General features: G+C 38.5%; 1 pseudogene; it reads right to left on the reverse strand.

Annotated features, from left to right (window-relative positions):
* Nucleotides 1-6,027: 6,027 nt before the first annotated feature.
* Nucleotides 6,028-6,937, reverse strand: LOC122473201 (annotated as a pseudogene).
* Nucleotides 6,938-17,754: the final 10,817 nt, after the last annotated feature.

Raw genomic sequence — 17,754 nt, forward strand, 5'->3', positions numbered from 1 at the left:
GTGGGGCTCAAACTCATGAACTGCAAGATCATGACCTAAGCTGCAATCAAGAGTCAGATGCTCAATCAACTAAGTGACCCAGGCTCCCCAAAGTGGCTCATTTTCTTAACTGTATAGCCTCTAGTTTCCATGCTCTCTTGTTCTGTAGCATTTCCTGTGTTTATCATGCGTTTTGTGATTAGCAGTCAAACAAGAGTAGCTTTTGTCTCTAAAATCCTATCTGCTCAAATTCCCTTGGTTGGAGCTTCACTTGAGGGCCAAGCACAAAAAATAATAGTAATAAACAAAAATAATCTTGGTTATCTCTTGTCTGGCAGCAACGAACCAAATAACAAAATTCACCCTTTGCTGTCAATCTACATATCCTTCTTGGTTCATTTTTTTGTGTCCCCCTAGGCTCCATATCTATCATCTCTAAGTACCATTACGTTTTTCCCAATCACAAAACACAAAGTTTTTATGACTTCACAAACCAAGGATGACTTAGTAACCATTTCAGGCATAAAAAATTCATTTTCGTCTCTTCTCATCTGTGTCACTCTGTTCATGCTGCTAGAACAAAGCACCACACTGGGCAGCTTAAACAACAGAATTTTATTTCTCACAGTTCAGAAGACTGGAAATTCCAAGATCAAGATGCAGCAGATCCAGTGTCTGCTAAGAGCACACTTTGGTGGCTTAGAGGGGGTCGCCTTCTTACTGTGTGTTCACCTGGCCTTTCCTCAGTGTGTGTGTGTGTGTGTGTGTGTGTGTGTGTGTGTAGGGAGAGAGTGTAGGAGCAAGCTCTGGTCTCTCTTCCTTTTCCTATAAGGACACTAGTCCCATCTTGAGGACCCTACTCTCAAGATCTCATTTAAATCTAATTACTTCCTAAGGGTCTCACCTCCAAATACAATCACAATGGAAGTTAAAGTTTCAATATGTGAATTTGGGGGAACACAAGCATTCAATCCATAACATCATCTTCACTCTTTTTCCCTGAAAACAGTCTTAGCCACTTCTCCATACAAAGTGAGTCAGGGATAATTTTAGCCATTCTACTTCTGACACCAATAGCACTAATTTATGCTCATGGTGTCTTCTTCAGTGAATTATTTATGTAAACACATTCCAGCCATGTGACCAGCCTCAAACATTGAAAACCCCCAGGTCCCACTGAAACCAGTTAAAAAGTCATAATTGGTAAGCCCAATTATTATTACTATACAATGCTGACAAGTAATCACATTCTGTCCCCATACAACTCACAGACTTGTGGTTGCAAGATATAATTCATCTCAGTTAGTCAACTGTAACTTTAGTTGAGGATCAGAATACTATTCTACAGGCAACTCTGGGGACAAGCATGCAATCTGGTCTGACAGAGACTAACCCATGCTACACACTAGGAGTCAGCCAACTTTTTCTGTAAGGGGCCAGATAGTGAATATTTTAGGGCTTGTGAGCCCTATGTTCTCTGTTGCAACTACTAAACTCAGCTGTCATAGCATGAAAACAGCCATAAACATTGCATCAATGAATGTGCATGGCTGTACTTCAATAAAACTTTATGTAGCAAACTGGGCAATGAATCAGATTTAGCCTAAGTTGGCAGCAAGCCACCCCTGTACACCATCACTTTTATTTGTATTGGTGCCTTCTCTGAATTTAACACAGAGGAACATCTTAGTAATTGTAGTGCTTAGTAATTGTAGTGCTATAGTAATTGTAGTGCTTAGTAATTGTAGCAGCCTAGAGGTTACCTGCGCAGTTACCACTGACAATGCCATCTGTACTGTTCCTGACTGATGAGTGAGCCAGCTCTATGATCTAATTCTGAGAAGTGGCTTTTAAGAACCACTTCTGTGCCAGTTTTCTTAGTTTGGACTTCCTGAAAGCAGAGGCTGAGACAGGGACTTGGGTGAGGATAGTTCATTTGGGACATGATCCCAGGACATAAGAATGAGGTAGGAGGAGAGAGACAAGGAAAGAGGAGCATTATTAAAGTCTGTTCAGTGGGTAATGAGGGTGTCAAGGACATGCAATCTAGATGTCCTAGAATTGTCACTGGTACAAAGAATAGGTGGTTGTAGTCCTTAGATCCTAGCTCTCAGCCCACGTTTGTTGACAAATATTAACTACCCTGAATTTCTGGACTGAGCTTGTGCATGGGCCCAGCAGGGTCTTACAGACCCCTGCAGGGCTGGAGAAAGCCCTCAAACAGAAAATGAAAGGATGCATAGTGTACTTTGCGATAGGAAGTTTTCAGGGAAAGGTGACTCAACGGTTGTGACAAACTATCATCACAGTGAGGGCTGAGATCAGAGGGACAGTGGCCCAGGGTGGCAGATATATAAAGGGTGAGATGGCACAGAAAGGAGAATTCACTTGTAGCACCAATAATAACCATCTAAATAAGTGGAAGTTTCAGAGGACTGAAGTACCAAGAAAAGAGGTGGCGTAGTCTGGCAGATCAAAAGGGTGGAAAACCATTCCACCCAGGGCAGGGTGCCAAAGCTAAGACCAAGTGTCTACACTGGCTTTCACTTCCCAGGTCACAATTACATCCAATTGTATGACCCATGGTTTTAATCCACTTTAAAACAAAGCAGGGGGCACCTGGTTGGCTCAGTTGGTTAAGTGTCTGACTTCAGCTCAGGTCATGATCTCATGGTTCGTGGGTTCAAGTCCCACATCAGGCTCTGTGCTGACAGCTCAGAGCCTAGAGCCTGTTTCAGTTTCTGTGTCTCCCTTACTCTCTGCCCGTCCCCTGCTTGCACACTGTCTCTATCTCTCGAAAATAAATAAACATTAAAAACTTAAAAAAAAAAAAAAAGCAGATTCGGGGCAGTTTCTACCTCTGGGTTCAAAATGAGGAGCACCTACTATCTTCTCAGCTGTCTCCATGAAGCCAGAGAAGCTCAGGCCTGTCCTACTGCCCAGAGGGACTCTTTCCTCTGCCAAACGAGCCAGCCCTGAGAGTCAGCCCCTCACAGCCTCTCTTCTGAAACCAATAAACCTCTAGTTAGAAAGCCAGAAGCTCCTGCTTCTATTTTATTTTCAATTATACTCCCATAGAGCCTCAGGAGAAATTTAAGATGAGATAAAGATAAAGTTCAAGAACCTATGTTAGCATTCTGATATACAAACCCAAGATAAGCCTCAAAATAAACAAACCAAAAAAATCATTAAGAATAAGATACTTAGTATACTTTGTGTTCAAAAATGAAAAAAAAGCTAGGGGCACCTGGGTGTCTCAGTTAAGCATTCACTTTGGCTCAGGTCATGATCTTACAGTTTGTGAGTTCAAACCCTGCATCGAGCTCTATGCTGACAGCTCAGAACATGGAGCCTGCTTTGGATTCTGTGTCTCCCTCTCTCTTCCCCTTCCCCATTCACATTCTCTGTCTCCCTCTCCTTCTCTCTCTCTCTCTCTCTCTCTCTCTCTCTCAAAAATAAATAGACATGAAAAAAATAAGATACTTCTTATAATTTTGTGTAATTTTGTGTAAAAATACTAGGGGCACCTAGTTGGCTCAGTCAGTTAAACATATGACTTCACTCAGTTCATGATCTTGCAGTTTGTGAGTTTGAGCCCCATGTCAGGCTCTGTGCTGAAAGCTCAGAGCCTGGAGCCTGCTTTGGATTCTGTGTCTCCATCTTTCTCTGCCCCTCCCCTGCTCACACTATCTCTCTAAAAAGTAAATAAACATTAAAAAAAAGGTTTTTTTTTAAAGTGTATATTGCCTTTTTAAAAAAAAATTAATTAAAAAAGCTTTAATAGTATAATAAAAAATGAAAAAAACTAGAATAAACCTAAATGCCAAAATTTAAATAAGTTGGCACGTAAGTTGTTGAATAGTCATATTTGAAAATATTACACACTCTTCAACTCACATTTTAAAAATACATAAGGATATTAAAAATGCTCACAGTATAAATGCAAATGTGAAAAGGCAGAACATAAAAGGCAAATACTAGTATAGCTTCTTCATTTTAGGTGAGTAAGGAGGTATACTTTCTTTTTACTATAGGCTTCTTGCTGAGGGGCTTCCAAGAACACCATAATGAAGCAGAAGGAGATTGTTCACAGAAGTGATCACCTGAAGAAGATTGAGCCAAGGAACCTTGCTGGTGGATTCCCAGACTCACATGCCTCTAAGACTGAAGAACTGAGACATTTTGTCCTGGTCACTGACCACAAACCAGAGGTAAAGAACACACAAAGCCTCATATGACTCAGAACCAGGCCCTTCCGAAATGTCCACTGAGCTTATCAGAGTCTTTGTGGCACAGAATGGACAATAGTATAGGAGTGTGATGACTTGTTGTCCTAAATAATGTTGAGAAAACTGGGGCACTTTCACAAATATAGAAACAGAAGTAAGAAAAGTCTTTCATGGCATAGGAATGCAGCTAGCAGTGACTAATGTCTTGTGGTTCTTTCTAGGATAATAAAATGTAATGTCTACAGAGTTTGGCCTGAAAATGATTTCAGCTATTTCAGGAACACAGTCTTGGACAATTTATTGACACCCTGGCAAAAGAAGGATCGTTCTCAAATCAGTAAATCAGTCTTCAGAAGGTAAGGAATCCTGATTTTGTGAAATAAAGACAGCATCACAGATCTGAAGAGAATCCAAGCCTGAACAAGAAGAAGAAAGGGAAAACAAAATTTGTAGGCGAGGATTTTGAAAAAAAGATTGGATGGAAATTTTGTAATTGGATGATCTTCATCTGTGGGGTGGAGGTGGGGCTGGCAGCATTCAATTTCATTTTGAATTCCTGAAGTGATTGAAACTGTCTCCCCCTTAATTTGACTTTTTCCAGGCCTCTCCTTGGTGTTTCACACACAGTCTTAGGAGCACTGACAGTGGCAGAGGGATAAATTAGAAGCCCCACAACACCTCTGAAACTGTTAGATGGAAATTCTCCTTTATTTTGGTTAGATCTAGCATCCCTTTAATTCAAGAACCATTTTGGACTCTGGTAGAAAGTCTAACAATTACTTTATTCCTGGCCTGGGACTGTTTCTGCTCCTGAAATTCATGGAATTCCTAGATTCTGTGGGTGAAAAAAAATTGCATCAGAAACATGATAACAAAGGAATCTATTTTTTTTAAATACAAAGCCTGTCACTTGAAATGTTTCAAGTGTCAGGATAGACAGGTCCTAAGTGAAGGAAATTGAAATTACCATGTATTTGTATTAGACTTTTTTAAAAAAAAATTAATATTCTTCTAGTGATGTTTTGTTCACAATGATTTGATAAGACTGTCTTGATTTATTATATTGGCTACATCTTTAGACAGCAGGACCCAGGAGTGATACATCCTTGCACTACCCTTAGAATCAAGAACCGCCAGTAGTTCTCTGATCAATGTTGTCTCTCACATTTTGACAAAATGTCTCTTTCATTTAGTGTGAATCTGTTTTAAGTTGAAGAACAGGCAACATTATCAATCTTGCCTGGAGCAAATGAGTACACGGGGAAAAAATGAGATGCTATTAATAATATACAGAAACACTGCAGTTTTATGAAGTCATCCACTCTCTTGACGAAGAGAGAAGAATCCAGTTTAACTACTGACCATTACCTAATGAAGAGCTGCTAAAACAAACCAACAGGAACTGGTCATTGCAACATACAACAGTTAGCAATTTAGTACTCTGAGAAAGTATCTAAGTAAATTACTGGCCATCACATTTTAGTGCCAAATGCTCAGAATTCTTGTTTACTATCTATTCCAGAGAATATAGTCCTTAATTTACTATTTTCAATGATACCTCTAAAATAGAACAACAGCAACAACTCAAAGTGTCAAAAGTGAGCTGTTCATCAAGAAACATACACATACTACTTGGTGATGGTACTCCAGATGATTTGGGAAATTTGTTCAGGTCAGTGATTTTTCAAGGCACAGATTTACTCCCATTTTCATCCAGTAAATAGTTGCCATTGATAAAGAGTCAACAGTCCGTCAAGAATGCTCAAGCTATGTTATATAATACAACATGCCTTTCACAGGGGGGAAACCAAGAAATAACTTATGTGAACTCCTTGATTTCATCATACAAGACAAGCACAGAAGTACCACCCATGACTCTGAGAACATTGGACCATGCCCCTTTGAAAAAGCTTTGGCTCCTTTATCAAGAGCAATCTTCCTCTGGCAGTCAAGCACGCCTGTGTACATGAGGTCAGTTCCTTGGCATCCTGACTGCATCATCATTTAGCCACAAAGAGTGTCAAATGGAAAGGAAGTCAACGCAGCAACCGTTGTGACAGATTGTGGGATCATACATCTGATAAAGATGTAAGTATCCTAGGGATCTGGTAGCATTCCTTTGCAGGGTCGTAGACACCGAAGTAGCAGCTCAGTAGATGATAGTGGCCTGCACAGACACATTAAAGCCTTGGTAGCCCTTAATCCCATCAGATTTGTATATCTTAACCAAGCAGTCACCCAGGCCCCCAGGGTTCCCTTTCAGCTCCAGCTTTGCCCACATCAGCTGCTAGGCAGGTAAGGGCAAAATCAAGAGGATACACAAAACAAGGATGGGGCCCCAGCTACCAGATTCTGGGCAAAGGAACCTGATGCCGGATTCCGGGCAAAGAAATGCCAAAACTGGGTTCTCTTGTCCGCACCACCCACGAAGATCTGCTTGTGTTTATCTTTGAAGGTGAAGTTGAGAACCTGGTTGGGGAAGTATGTGATGATATATATTGGCCAAGTTACCCTGCCAGGAGGACAGGACTCCCTGCTCCTTGGAGATATGAACCACACAGTCCATAATGCCCTTGTATTGCTTATCTATGGGGATTTGCAATGCTGACATGCTGCACCTGCAGCAGCAGCTTGACCCACTCAGTGGGCGCTACCCTGGTCTTGGAGACGGCCATAGTCACTCCACCCAGCAGGAAGTCCTTGGCAAAGGATACAGTGGCATCTGTCATGTCGAAAGGAAAGAGGAGGCAGGCAACCGCAGAACTGCGGCAGGAACCGGCAGGGACTCCGGGACTCTGGGCTGCTTGTACTCATTTGCTCCGCAATTTATTCTACATTTGTTCACAAATAAAGTAAAACAGAGTAAAAATTAAACAAGTAAGCTAACAATGAAGTGCCTATAATGTCATGGAAGAGAGTTGTCATAGAAGGTACTGGAGAGATGACTCAATCTCATTGAAATCTCATCAATGAGACTCAATCTCATTGAAAAAGGACCTCATGATTTAATAAGGCTGTAACACTATATCCTCCATACACCGTACCAGGTAGGATATGGTTAGTGCCACAGAGAGAAACTCCAAACTATGTATGCCGAAAGGGATGAACAATGAAGGGAGTATTTTTAAATGGCGCTGACCAATGAGCAAGATTTCAGTGGTCAGTGAGGGCATTCTGGGTGGGACATACTCTGGGCAATGATGTAGAAGCGGAGAGTGCACAGTATACTTTGAGATTAGCCAGGAAAGTCACGTCGGTTTCTATAGGAAAGTAATGGGAGATGAGATGGAACATGTATTGGTTGGTATTTACCCTTTTGCAAAAAATAAATAAGTAAATCAGAGAATCTAATTCAACTATTGGCTACTAGAGGAATAGATAATATATAAAACATTATGATGAGTTACATAAAAGAATTAGTGCTGGACAAAATTGTCAAGGGGATGAAATTTGTCTTTGGTTCCCACACTCTACCCCCTTCAGGACCTTAATGGTTTCCTTAATCCTCTTAAAAATCTACTTGTAGCTCCTCACTTCATAGGTAATTGCAAAATTCTGGTTAGCGTCTACCACTGTTCCCTCAGAGATGCTCTGTATGTTTTAGTTAGAAAGAAGGGTTATTAAGGATGAAACAGGAAATTCAAGCATAAATTAGTGGATGAAGAAGAATTAGGGAAGATATTAATTAGCCTTCCCAGATTCCTAAAATCAGTTACTACATATAGGGTTAAGGTTTGCTCTAACGATTACTTGGGATCTTAATCTTTAAGATAGAATTATTTTTCCCCCACTACTATGGAAATCCTTCTGTAGTAAATTTCTGACTGTGTCTAATTAAGGAAGAAATTTTTAAATGCCTGCTAAGGGAAGTGGGAACATTTGCGGTTGTTTGGTTAGTCCATATCCATTATGAATTAATTTTGCCCCTTCCGTAGTAGCTAGAGCACATAAACTGATTTATCCAGCCTCCCTTATAGCTCCCTTCTGGCCAAAGAGACTGAAGCAGAAGTGTGTTGAGGAACATCTAGGAAACTTGTGCTTCATTGATAAAGAGGACAGTTGGTACAGCCTCTTCAAGACTTAAACATGAACCGGATGCCTGAAACAGCAGCAGTTGTCCCATAAAAATGAATATAAAGTCAAGAAAACTTCAGAAATGCCAAATCTGATGGCTTTGAATGGCTGAACCAACACTAACTGCCACATATTTCTTGTTATGGGAGAAGAGATGCTCTTTTTACTCAAAGCGTTGTTAGCTGGATTTTCTGTTACAGCTGAAAGTACTCCTAACAATGAAAGGCCAACATCAGAATCCACTGAAAATTTTTTTTGATATGTATTCATCTCAGGGTTGGGATCAGGATGCAGTGGGACTGAAACATGGTACATAAGACCATGAGCATGCAATTCCAATTGCTACAGATCCCCCACTTAATCCTTTTATTTATGGATCAATTTTAGGCTTAGAAAGGAGTATCTCAGGTTTTTTTTTTTCTTTTAATTTTATTTTTTTTAATTTACATCCAAATTAGTTAGCATATAGTACAACAATGATTTCAGGAGTAGATTCCGTAATGCCACTTACCATTTAGCCCACCCCCCCACAACCCCTCCAATTACCCTCAGTTTGTTCTCCATATTTAAGAGTCTTTTATGATTTTGTCCTTCTCCCTGTTTTTATATTATTTTTCTTCCCTTCCCTTATGTTCATCTGTTCTGTGTCTTAAAGTCCACATATGAGTGAAGTCATATGATATTTGTCTTTCTCTGACTGACTAATTTCACTCACCATAATACCCTCTAGTTCCATCCACATAGATGCAAATGGCAAGATTTCATTCTTTTTGATTACCAAGTAATACCCCATTGTATATATATATACCACATCCTCTTTATCCATTCATCCATTGATGGCCATTTGGGCTCTTTCCATACTTTGTTTATTGTTGATAGTGCTGCAATAAGCATTGGGGTGCATGTGTCATCTTTGAAACAGCATACCTGTATCCCTTGGATAAATACCTAGTAGTGCAATTGCTGGATTGTAGGGTCGTTCTATTTTTTTATTATTTTTATTATTTTTTTTAATATATGAAATTTATTGTCAAATTGGTTTCCATACAACACCCAGTGCTCATCCCAAAAGATGCCCTCTTCAATGCCCATCACCTACCCTTCCCTCCCTCCCACCCCCCACCAACCCTCAGTTTGTTCTGTTTTTAAGAGTCTCTTATGCTTGGGCTCTCTCCCACTCTAACCTCATTTTTTTTCCTTCCCCTCCCCCATGGGTTTCTGTTAAGTTTCTCAGGATCCACATAAGAGTGAACACATATGGTATCTGTCTTTCTCTGTATGGCTTATTTCACTTAGCATCACACTCTCCAGTTCCATCCACGTTGCTACAAAAGGCCATATTTCATTCTTTATCGTTGCCACGTAGTACTCCATTGTGTATATAAACCACAATTTCTTTATCCATTCATCAGTTGATGGACATTTAGGCTTTTTCCACAATTTGGCTATTGTTGAGAGTGCTGCTATAAACATTGGGTTTATATTGCTATAAACATTGGTTGGGAGTGCTGCTATAAACAAGTACCCCTATGCATCAATACTCCTGTATCCCTTGGGTAAATTCCTAGCAGTGCTACTGCTGGGTCATAGGGTAGGTCTATTTTTAATTTTTTGAGGAACCTCAATACTGTATTCCAGAGTGGCTGCACCAGCTTGCATTCCTACCAGCAGTGCAAAAGAGATCCTCTTTCTCCGCATCCTCGCTGACATCTGTTGTTGCCTGAGTTGTTAATGTTAGCCATTCTGACAGGGGTGAGGTGGTATATCATTGTGGTTTTCATTTGTATTTCCCTGATGATGAGTGATGTTGAGCATTTTTTCATGTGTCGGTTGGCCATCTGGATATCTTCTTTGGAGAAGTGCCTATTCTTGTCTTTTGTCCATTTCTTCACTGGATTATTTGATTTTGGGTGTTGAGTTTGATAAGTTCTTTATACATTTTGGATACTAACCCTTTATCTTATACGTCATTTGCAAATATCTTCTCCCATTCCATCGGTTGCCTTTTAGTTTTGCTGATTGTTTCCTTTGCTGTGCAGAAGCTTTTTATTTTGATGAGGTCCCAGTAGTTCATTTTTGCCTTTGTTTCCCTTGCCTCCAGAGACATGTTGAGTAAGAAGTTGCTGCAGCCAAGATCAACGAGGTTTTTGCCTGCTTTCTCCTCTAGAATTTTGATGGCTTCCTGTCTTACATTGAGGTCTTTCATTCATTTTGAGTTTATTTTTGTGTATGGTGTAAGAAAGTGGCCCAGGTTGATTTTTCTCCATGTCACTGTCCAGTTTTCCCAGCACCACTTGCTGAAGAGACTGTCTTTATTCCATTGGATATTCTTTCCTGCTTTGTCGAAGATTAGTTGGCCATACATTTGTGGGTCCATTTCTGGATTCTTGGGAGTATCTCAGTTTTTACCAAAATCTTTATTAACCAAAGGTCTGTATTCTAAGTTGTCCAGACAAGCTCAGAAATATCCACTTTGTCATGAAGCACATTTGTCAACATCATTCATAAGCAAAATTGGAAGGATGAATAATTTTTGAATACCTCCTAGGTACACATATTTTGCTATTAGTTTTACATATATTATGCCACACATTCCATGCAGCTTGGGGAGATAAGTCTTTATCTTTACCAGACTCTCTTACTCCTCTTCTGATGAAGAATCTGAGAGCCAAGAGCTCAAGTGATTTGTCCTTACTCCTCTAGTCAAAGACAGAACCAACATTAAAACTCAGATATGCTTATATTCTTTCCATTATGATAATGTCTCCTCTGTAATTTTAAATCTCAATGCTTTAATTCTTTATATTCATTGAATTGCAAAGTAGTAGAAAATTTAGAAATATGAGAATCGTAAGATCTTTTAAAAAGAAAATGAAGACAGAATACTGTGTAAACTCAGCTTCCAAACTAGCTCCTCTTGCTCCACGTTTCTTATACAAAACCAATATTTTAGTAGCTTTCTGTTTCAATACAATTGATACTGCCATCCACTTCCTGATATTTCAAGTCACAAGTGGTTCATAATCAATTCAATACAAATTTGGGGAGCATGATATGGTAATGTCTCTCTAACTATAAAATTTGTGATTCGTAGAGCTCATTTTAGAGCTTAATTCTGAAGGGGGGAAACTGAGCTCCAGAGAGTTTCAGTGAATAGCTCCAGGTCCCATAGTTATTTCATGATATAACTAAGTTATCACACATTTCTTGACATCTAGAGTAATACTGTTTTTATTATGCCATAATTCTGAATCTTCTACTTGCTGTCTGTGTACCTTTGGCAAGCCACTTAACCTCTTAAACTTCCGTTTTTCCCCCCTTCTCCAAAGGAGATGATAGTAATATTTTTTGTGATATATATTGTGAGAGCTGTTCCTTTTCTCCCTCCAAATAAACCTCTGATTTCAATTTCTTCCACACAGCTTTAGTAGCAACCCATTTCTCAGGAGTATATCATTATTAGTCTAAATCAAGCTTCGGGAGCCATCCCCTTGTTAGTAGTTCGTATAGGGGTGGACATGGGACCTAATTCTGACCATCGATACTTGAGAGGACATCTGCTGAGGAAATCAATCTGCCAGTAAAATCTTAGTATAACTGAAAAAGATATTACCAAAAAGAGGGGAGAAAGAAAGAAAATTACAGGCCAATATATCTCATTAACATAAACATAAAATTTCTTAACAAAATAGTTCTTGAGCAAATCCACGAGCAAATCCCTCATGGGATTTATCTCAGGAATGCAATATCGATTAAATGTTTGAAAATTGATTCGCAGAACTTGCCCTATTAACTAAACAAAGGAGTAAAGAACATATTACCATTTCAGTAGTTGCAGAAAAATTATTTAGTTAATTCAGCAACTACTCATGATAAAAACTCTCAGCAATTAAGTAAAAAAATGAAACTCCTCGATCTAATGAAAGGCAATTACAAAAACTGCACAACTTTGTATATGTGTGTGTGTGTGTGTATGAAGATATGTATAGTATATATACGTACAAGATTATACATAATGGTAAAATTAATTTCCCCCTTATGATCAGGATGTCCAATCTCATCACTACTCATTAAGTATAATAATGTGATTCCAAAATTATAATAGCAGAAGGGAAAGAAATCCAGCATACAGATTGGAAAGGAAGAAGCAAACCTGATGCGTTTTCAGATGACATCATTGACTATATAGAAAATCCTAAGGAACTTACAAAACGATTTATAGTACTAATAAGTGAATTATAAAGTTCATAGAATACAAGTTAAAATATAAAAATCAATTTTATTTTTATATACCAAGAGAAAATAATTGAAAATTAAATTAACATTCCATTTACAATAGTATCAAGTAACACAAATCATTTAGGAATAAATTTAACAAAAGATATGCAGAATGTTATCACTGTAAAGAATACAATATTGCTGACCAAATATAAAGAAGACCCAAATAAATGGAGAAATACCCCATATTCATAAGTTAGAATACTTATTATCATAAAGATAATAATTCTTGTCAAATTAATCTCTAGACTCAACATAATCCAGGTCACAAATCTAGCAGGATTTTTTTGTAGAAACACAAAAGCTGGTTATAAAAAATGTACAGAGCTCAAAGAACCTAGAATATTCAAAGCAAGCCTGCAAAAGTACTAAGTTGTAGGATTTACATTATCTGATTTCAAGACTTACTGCACAAGTGCAGTACTAAAGAGAGTATGGTATTGGCCAAACCAGAGAGAGAGAGAACAATGTATAAAAGATAAGCCTCCAAAATAAACACACACCTACACAGACATTTGATTTTCTGCAAAGGTGCCAAAGCAATCCAATAGGGGAAAGAGTGGCTTTTTAACACATAGTGCTGGAACCGCTAAGTATCCTTATGGAAAAAGAAACTTGACTGCTTTTTTATACCACACTCAAAAATTAAGTAGAGCTTAAAGGAAAACATAGGAGAACATAGTTACCACTTTGGTGTAAGCAATGGTTTATCAGGAAGAACACAGAAAGCAGTGAGCCAATAATGTAAGAATATTTACATTTTACCAAAATGAAAAACGTGCACACAACAAAAGATGCCATTACAAAAAATGAGTAGACTAGTCTAGAAAAAATATTCACAAGGCTGGCATTTAGAATATATAAAGAAACCATACAACTTTATAATAAAAGGACAAACAGTAAAAGTTCTTAATCAACAAAAAAGTTGAACACTTTACAAAATAATGTGTACAAATAACCAGTAAGTAAATTTTAAAAGCAGTTGACGTTATTAGCCAGGAAAGAAATGTAAATCAAAGTCACAATGAAATAAAGCTGCTAGCAAAGCCAAAATTTTTTTTCAATATATGAAATTTATTGTCAAATTGGTTTCCATACAACACCCAGTGCTCATCCCAAAAGGTGCCCTCCTCAATACCCATCACCCACCCTCTCCTCCCTCCCACCCCCCATCAACCCTCAGTTTGTTCTCAGTTTTTAAGAGTCTCTTAAGCTTTGGCTCTCTCCCACTCTAACCTCTTTTTTTTTTTTCCTCCCCCTCCCCCATGGGTTTCTGTTAAGTTTCTCAGATCCATATAAGAGTGAAAACATATGGTATCTGTCTTTCTCTGTATAGCTTATTTCACTTAGCATCACACTCTCCAGTTCCGTCCACGTTGCTACAAAAGGCCATATTTCATTCTTTATCGTTGCCACGTAGTACTCCATTGTGTATATAAACCACAATTTCTTTATCCATTCATCAGTTGATGGGCATTTAGGCTCTTTCCATAATTTGGCTATTGTTGAGAGCGCTGCTATAAACATTGGGGTACAAGTGCCCCTATGCATCAGTACTCCTGTATCCCTTGGGTAAATTCCTAGCAGTGCTATTGCTGGGTCATAGGGTAGGTCTATTTTTAATTTTTTGAGGAACCTCCACACTGTTTTCCAGAGCGGCTGCACCAGTTTGCATTCCCACCAACAGTGCAAGAGGGTTCCCGTTTCTCCACATCCTCTCCAGCATCTATAGTCTCCTGATTTGTTCATTTTGGCCACTCTGTCTGGCGTGAGGTGATATCTGAGTGTGGTTTTGATTTGTATTTCCCTGATGAGGAGTGACGTTAAGCATCTTTTCATGTGCCTGTTGGCCATCTGGATATCTTCTTTAGAGAAGTGTCTATTCATGTTTTCTGCCCATTTCTTCACTGAGTTATTTGTTTTTCGGGTGTGGAGTTTGGTGAGCTCTTTATACATTTTGGATACTAGCTGTTTGTCTGATATGTCATTTGCAAATATCTTTTCCCATTCCATTGGTTGCCTTTTAGTTTTGTTGGTTGTTTCCTTTCCTGTGCAGAAGCTTTTTATCTTCATAAGGTCCCAGTAGTTCATTTTTGCTTTTAACTCCCTTGCCTTTGGGGATGTGTCGAGTAAGAAATTGCTACGGCTGAGGTCAAAGAGGTCTTTTCCTGCTTTCTCCTCTAGGGTTTTGATGGTTTCCTGTCTCACATTCAGGTCCTTTATCCATTTTGAGTTTATTTTTGTGAATGGTGTGAGAAAGTGGTCTAGTTTCAATCTTCTGCATGTTGCTGTCCAGTTCTCCCAACACCATTTGTTAAAGAGACTGTCTTTGTTCCATTGGATGTTCTTTCCTGCTTTGTCAAAGATGAGTTGGCCATACGTTTGTGGGTCTAGTTCTGGGGTTTCTATTCTATTCCATTGGTCTATGTGTCTGTTTTTGTGCCAATACCATGCTGTCTTGATGATTACAGCTTTGTAGTAGAAGCTAAAGTCTGGGATTGTGATGCCTCCCACTTTGGTCTTCTTCTTCAAAATTCCTTTGGCTATTCGGGGCCTTTTGTGGTTCCATATGAATTTTAGGATTGCTTGTTCTAGTTTCGAGAAGAATGCTGGTGCAATTTTGATTGGGATTGCATTGAATGTGTAGATAGCTTTGGGTAGTATTGACATTCTGAAAATATTTATTCTTCCAATCCATGAGCATGGAATGTTTTTCCATTTCTTTATATCTTCTTCAATTTCCTTCATAAGCTTTCTATAGTTTTCAGCATACAGATCTTTTACTTCTTTGGTTAGATTTATCCCTAGGTATTTTATGTTTCTTGGTGCAATTGTGAATGGGATCAGTTTCTTTATTTGTCTTTCTGTTGCTTCATTATTAGTGTATAAGAATGCAACTGATTTCTGTACATTGATTTTGTATCCTGCAACTTTGCTAAATTCATGTATCAGTTCTAGCAGACTTTGGTGGAGTCTATCGGATTTTCCATGTATAATATCATGTCATCTGCAAAAAGTGAAAGCTTAACTTTATCTTTGCCAATTTTGATGCCTTTGATTTCCTTTTGTTGTCTTATTGCTGATGCTAGAACTTCCAACACTATGTTAAACAACAGCAGAGAGAGTGGACATCCCTATCGTGTTCCTGATCTCAGGGAAAAAGCTCTCAGTTTTTCCCCATTGAGGATGATGTTGGCTGTGGGCTTTTCATAAATGGCTTTTATGATGTTTAAGTATGTTCCTTCTATCCCGACCTGTTCGAGGGTTTTTATTAAGAAATGTTGCTGAATTTTGTCAAATGCCTTTCCTGCGATTGACAGGATCATATGGTTCTTATCTTTTCTTTTATTAATGTGATGTATCACGTTGATTGATTTGTGAATGTTGAACCAGCCCTGCATCCCAGGAATGAATCCACTTGATCATGGTGAATAATTCTTTTTATATGCTGTTGAATTCGATTTGCTAGTACCTTATTGAGAATTTTAGCATCCATATTCATCAGGGATATTGGCCTGTAGTTCTCTTTTTTTACTGGGTTTCTGTCTGGTTTAGGAATCAAAGTAATCCTGGCTTCATAGAATGAGTCTGGAAGTTTTCCTTCCCTTTCTATTTTTTGGAATAGCTTGAGAAGGATAGGTATTATCTCTGCTTTAAACATCTGGTAGAACTCCCCTGGGAAGCCATCTGGTCCTGGACTCTTATTTTTTGGGAGATTTTTGATAACTGATTCCATTTCTTCACTGGTTATGGGTCTGTTCAAGCTTTCTATTTCCTCCTGATTGAGTTTTGAAAGTGTGTGGGTGTTTCGGAATTTGTCCATTTCTTCCAGGTGGTTCAGTTTGTTGGCATATAATTTTTCATAGTATTCCCTGATAATTGCTTGTATCTCTGAGGAATTGGTTGTAATAATTCCATTTTCATTCATGATTTTATCTATTTGGGTCATCTCCCTTTTCTTTTTGAGAAGCCTGGCTAGAGGTTTATCAATTCTGTTTATTTTTTCAAAAAACCAACTCTTGGTTTCGTTGATCTGCTCTACAGTTTTTTTAGATTCTATATTGTTTATTTCTGCTCTGATCTTTATTATTTCTCTTCTTCTGCTGGGTTTAGGCTATCTTTGCTGTTCTGCTTCTATTTCCTTTAGGTGTGCTGTTAGATTTTGTATTTGGGCTTTTTCTTGTTTCTTGAGATAGGCCTGGATTGCAATGTATTTTCCTCTCAGGACTGCCTTCGCTGCATCCCAAAGTGTTTGGATTGTTGTATTTTCATTTTCGTTTGTTTCCATATATTTTTTAATTTCTTCTTTAATTGCCTGGTTGACCCACTCATTCTTTAGCAGGGTGTTCTTTAACCTCCATGCTTTTGGAGGTTTTCCAGACTTTTTCCTGTGGCTGATTTCAAGCTTCATAGCATTGTGGTCTGAAAGTATGCATGGTATGATTTCAATTCTTCTGTACTTATGAAGGGCTGTTTTGTGACCCAGTATGTGATCTATCTTGGAGAATGTTCCATGTGCACTCGAGAAGAAAGTATATTCTGTTGCTTTGGGATGCAGAGTTCTAAATATATCTGTCAAGTCCATCTGATCCAATGTATCATTCAGGGCCCTTGTTTCTTTATTGACCATGTGTCTAGATGATCTACCCATTTCTGTAAGTGGAGTGTTAAAGTCCCCTGCAATTACCACATTCTTATCAATAAGGTTGCTTATATTTGTGAGTAATTGTTTTATATATTTGGGGGCTCCAGTATTCGGTGCATAGACATTTATAATTGTTAGCTCTTCCTGATGGATACACCCTGTGATTATTATGTAATGCCCTTCTTCATCTCTTGTTACAGCCTTTAATTTAAAGTCTAGTTTGTCTGATATAAGTATGGCTACTCCAGCTTTCTTTTGACTTCCAGTGGCGTGATAAATAGTTCTCCATCCCCTCACTCTCAATCTGAAGGTGTCCTCAGGTCTAAAATGAGTCTCTTGTAGATAGCAAATAGATGGGTCTTGTTTTTTTATCCATTCTGATACCCTATGTCTTTTGGTTGGTGCATTTAATCCATTTACATTCAGTGTTATTATAGAAAGATATGGGTTTAGAGTCATTGTGATGTCCGTAGGTTTCATGCTTGTAGCCATGTCTCTGGTACTTTGTCTCACAGGATCCCCCTCAGGATCTTGTAGGGCTGGTTTAGT

Source organism: Prionailurus bengalensis, chromosome B4, assembly GCF_016509475.1.
Source record: "Prionailurus bengalensis isolate Pbe53 chromosome B4, Fcat_Pben_1.1_paternal_pri, whole genome shotgun sequence".
Taxonomy (NCBI): Eukaryota; Metazoa; Chordata; class Mammalia; order Carnivora; family Felidae; genus Prionailurus; species Prionailurus bengalensis.